Below are 5236 nucleotides of genomic sequence, written 5' to 3'. Positions count from 1 at the left end.
CATCTCATGTTTGTAATATTTCTGACACTCTTGCCGAGATAGCCCCGGGCTGTTCTCATACCCTTGAGGCAATCAACAGAAGGGATGCTGAGTGACGGGGACAGAAAATGCTGTCAAGTATCTGCTCTCTGGAGCTATATTTTGAAATATCCATTTTAGATATCTAATGCCGTTTTGTATTTTTTTTCGCACAATGTTATTCATTAATGCGGCACTGTGTGCGTTTTGAACTGCAAATGTTTGTGTGCATGTGTTCAAATGTTAGTAATCTAAAACTAGATGATATGAATTGTCATGTTTCATTACTGGAAACAAAGAATTTTTCATCTGGGAACTGCAAGTCTCAATTACACCCTGGTATTCCAGTTTGTCTAAGATTTCTTTGACCTATCTTTTTGCATCATTTTTTATATGGTACTGTCTCTGTGCATTTTGAGTAGACTTTAATGGTATTTCGTGGTGAGTAGACTCCACGTCCCACCCACATGGTTGCGGTATAATGCCGGAGCTAGCGCTTGCGTCCACTCGTGCGCGTTCAAATTTTTAAAGATTCTGGAACCAGTTCAGAGAAAGCAGGCAAAATGATGCTTTCCCCTTTTGGGTAATCCACCACAAACTCAGGCTGCCACTCTCTTTCTGCTATCAATATGTCATATCCATATTGAGTTCTCCCAAAAGAGAGCTTTAACCTTTCTCGAGATGTTCCCCTCTATTTAGAGTGTAATTTTGTGCAGTCTATGCAGGACACTAACTCTGGTATCAGGTGTTTGCACCTTGATGTGCTCATTCAATACTGCTGTTACCAGAAAATCCTTCAGGTTTCGACAAACTATTGTTACTTCTGCCGCACTGTCTAACATTTTCAGAGTTGTTAAATCAAAGGAGAGAGTGAGGACTAGATAAGCTAGTCCGAATCCCCGTTGTTATATGTCAAAAATCAAAAGAGGACTAGCTAGGTTACAGGAGAAAAAGGGACTCAATGGAGTACATGTGTCGGCAAACCAGTAGGTTTTTTCAAAAAGCCCTCACCCACCAACCTGGTTGGTGGCATGCTTCATCATCGGGCCCACCACAGTGGCACCTAATGTGCCCCGGGTGTGCTTCAACGCCAGATTACTGCGGAGCTGGTATACTTGCTGAGTGTGCAGTGTAGTGAGTGAGATGGTGAAAGTTAAAAAACCATACAGACGGTCCCAGTACCCGAGGGTAAAACAATTTTTTAATTTACTGGGCCCCTGTTGGTTATTTAAAAGGCAGACGGACGTATTGGAGTATGGATTATGACCTCCAGCGTCCTGTGTGGTCTACATGTTTCAGCCTGGCCTTTTTTAAAATTTGAAACAGGCTTTCCTCAGGACCAAGTGAGTATGTGTAAAAGGTGTAAAATAAATAAATAAACTAAATTATAGTGATTGTGTTATTTTTTCTATGTGTAGCACTCTCTACGGTGCTATATGGGTGAGAGGGGGATTCCCTCTCGCTTTGCTACACATAACATAAAAGAGACACAGACAGACGTACAGAGTAGAGTCACATTAGCATGATTTTGCAAGTTAAGCATCATTCAGCCGTCTTATAAGGTGAGTGATCGAACTATGTTTGGCTAAAGTGTGGTCATGTCAGTGACAGGACCTGTGTGGTTTTTTATCTAGAAGCCGGTTGTAGTGGTGGGCTAAAAGAGCGAGTTTTTCAATGTGAGGTTCAGGTAAGTAAAGTAACATTATCCTCACACAGTCTTTTTTCTGTACAGAGCTTCCTTGGGTCACCTGGCAGAGAAAAAGACCCTGAAAGAAGGTTGTGACAGTTTTGAATTGTATCCGACCTGTAGGGAAAAAGACCTCAACACCTTACCCCAGTAGTTGCTGTAGTGCGCAGTCCATTTACTCACGGAATTGCCGGTCTGGTTCCTCCTTGGACCTATCGTCCTTCTGCGGCGCCCGAATGTGAAAGGAGGGCTTTGCCGATCGTGTTTAAATAGCTTCGTTTATCATTTTCACCTGTGTAGGTGTAGAGATAAAGGAGGGGTGCAGTCGCGCAAAACGCCATGTCATTGCCGCTGGGCGCGTGCGCAAAGGTGTAGTGGCTCTTGCTGGGCGCATGCGCAGTAGTTTAATGATTCTCGCGCATGCGCGAAGTAGCGCTGAAGGCGCACGTAGGTGTGCTCATGCGCGTGGTATAGACAGAGGTTATGATGTCGGAAAGACACCTCATTGGGATAGCGCGTCTTTGCTGTGCTTGTTATAAGGGCATGTTCGGATGTGAGGACCAGTTTTGAGATATGAATTGGGGGACATTCCCAATTGGGGGGGGGGGTTAGTTAATAAAACGGTTGCACATTAAGCACAGAGAAGCGAAGTATGGACTGGGTGGGAGAGGAAAAGGAACAAATTGTTTAGAATAAATCTCAGTTCAGTTTGTTAGTGAATTCCAAGGTATGGAATCATTCAGGCCTCTAATATGTGTGGACAACCTGTATATCCAGCGTTGTTCCTTTTGGAGGAGGTGCCTGTCATTGTTTTCTGTTGTGTCAAATTGTTCTATGACAGTCCAAGTAAAATCATTGGGAGTGTGGTTGTGGGACAAAAAATGGTCTGTTAATTTACTTATGTTTTTACCACACCGGATGGTGCTCCTGTGTTCTGTCATTCTGGTTTTTACCTTGCGGGTAGTCATCCCAACGTATCGCAATCCACATCTGCAAGTCATTAGGTATACCAGATTGGAAGAATTGCAATTGGTAAACTGACGTTGAGTCCATGTTTTACCTGGTTCCAGGTCCAGGGTTTTAGATGGAGATGTTAAATGGCATACGCTGCAGTTGTTGCACGGTTGGTGTCCTGTAAGTTTTGGTAAGCCCCATGCGTTGAGGATTGTAGGCAAACCTTGGTTTTTCCCAATTTCTAGTGCCTGAGTTAATAATCCTCCAATTTCTGTTGATGATGTTGGAGACCTGATTTGATACAGTGTTATATGTGGTAACACAAGTGAGGGTGGGTTCTTCAGGCGGTCTCGTGGTTGTCTCAAGTAGTGCCTCTCTATTTTGATTCCGCGCCCTTTTGCAGGTGGTATTCAACATCCTGGTGGGGTATCCTCTGTCTTTCAGTTTATGGATTAAGGCGGTTGATTGTTGTCTGAAATCCTGGATCTGACTGCAGTTGCGTCTGAGGCGCAAAAACTGACCATAAGGGAGGTTTTCCCTTAGAGGTCTGGGGTGGAAGCTATCAAACCTCAGGAGGGAATTTCTCGAAGTGGGTTTGTAAAAAGTTGTGGTTGTTAGACCATTCTGGTCTGCTTTTATGTTGAGGTCCAAGAAGGCCAGTTCAGATGGACTGCTGGTGCTTGTGAATCTTAGGTAGTTGTCACGACTATTGATCCACATGAGGAAATTGTCTAGGGTTTCTTGATTCCCTTCCCAGATGATGAGGATGTCGTCGATGTAGCGACGCCATAATTTGATGTTGGCTGTGTAGGGGTTGGTGAGCGTTTGTATATGGGTCTTCTCAAAGTGGGCTACGTAAAGACCAGCTATGCTGGGAGCGAAACCGCTCCCCATGCTGGTCCCATTGGTCTGTAAGTACAATTTACCTTCATATTCGAAGTAGTTGTCCTTTAGTGCAAGGGTTGCACATTCCATAATGAAGCTGCGGGGGGTCTGGTGGTTCCAGATGGTACCCATGAGGACTTCGTGTAGTACTTCCAATGTGGCATCCTGTGGCAAGCTGGTGTATAAACTCTCAATGTCTAGTCCGACAAGGAGTTGAGTTGTTGGATCGAAGTTTGTTTCTTTGATCACATTGAGGAGATGTTTTGTGTCCTTTATATATGATGGTGTCTGTTGAACTAAGGGGTTCAGAAAGAAATCACAGAAGCGGGACAATGGCTCTAAGAGTGATTGGATTCCAGACACAATCGGTCTACCCGGTGGAGGGGTGACCCCTTTGTGTATCTTGGGGACTGTGTAGAAATACGGGGTTCTAGCATTTCTGGTGCATAGATGGTCAGCCTCTTGCTTGGAGATATGTTCTGCATCTCGGGCGTTCTTTACCAGAGTATGAATTCTGTTGCGTAGCTCCTCGTGGGATCTTTCTTGAGACACCTGTAATTCCTGGTGTCGCTCAGGAGTCTGCGACATTCGTTATCATAGTCCGTTTTATCCATTAGGACAATACCCCCACCTTTGTCTGCAGGTTTGATGACAAGCGATGGGTTATTCTGTAGGCGTTTGATCGTTTCGCGTTCCTGATGGGACAAGTTGTTGAAGGTGTCCTTCTCTTGTATATTTTCTACCTCCGTATATACCGCCTGTTCGAACGCAGCAAGATTGCTGCGTTCGAACAGGCGGTATATACGGAGGTAGAAAATATACAAGAGAAGGACACCTTCAACAACTTGTCCCATCAGGAACGCGAAACGATCAAACGCCTACAGAATAACCCATCCCTTGTCATCAAACCTGCAGACAAAGGTGGGGGTATTGTCCTAATGGATAAAACGGACTATGATAACGAATGTCGCAGACTCCTGTCCTTCTCTTGTATATTTTCTACCTCTGTATATACCGCCTGTTCGAACGCAGCAATCTCTCGATTGCTGCGTTCGAACAGGCGGAATATACGGAGGTAGAAAATATACAAGAGAAGGACACCTTCAATAACTTGTCCCATCAGGAACGCGAAACGATCAAACGCCTACAGAATAACCCATCGCTTGTCATCAAACCTGCAGACAAAGGTGGGGGTATTGTCCTAATGGATAAAACGGACTATGATAACGAATGTCGCAGACTCCTGTCCTTCTCTTGTATATTTTCTACCTCCGTATATACCGCCTGTTCGAACGCAGCAATCTCTCGATTGCTGCGTTCGAACAGGCGGTATATACGGAGGTAGAAAATATACAAGAGAAGGACACCTTCAATAACTTGTCCCATCAGGAACGCGAAACGATCAAACGCCTACAGAATAACCCATCGCTTGTCATCAAACCTGCAGACAAAGGTGGGGGTATTGTCCTAATGGATAAAACGGACTATGATAACGAATGTCGCAGACTCCTGAGCGACACCAGGAATTACAGGTGTCTCAAGAAAGATCCCACCGAGGAGCTACGCAACAGAATTCATACTCTGGTAAAGAACGCCCGAGATGCAGAACATATCTCCAAGCAAGAGGCTGACCATCTATGCACCAGAAATGCTAGAACCCCGTATTTCTACACAGTCCCCAAGATACACAAA

This window comes from Lissotriton helveticus, chromosome 2_1 (genome assembly GCF_964261635.1).
Source record: "Lissotriton helveticus chromosome 2_1, aLisHel1.1, whole genome shotgun sequence".
Taxonomy (NCBI): Eukaryota; Metazoa; Chordata; class Amphibia; order Caudata; family Salamandridae; genus Lissotriton; species Lissotriton helveticus.
Note: the sequence above shows the minus strand (reverse complement) of the source record.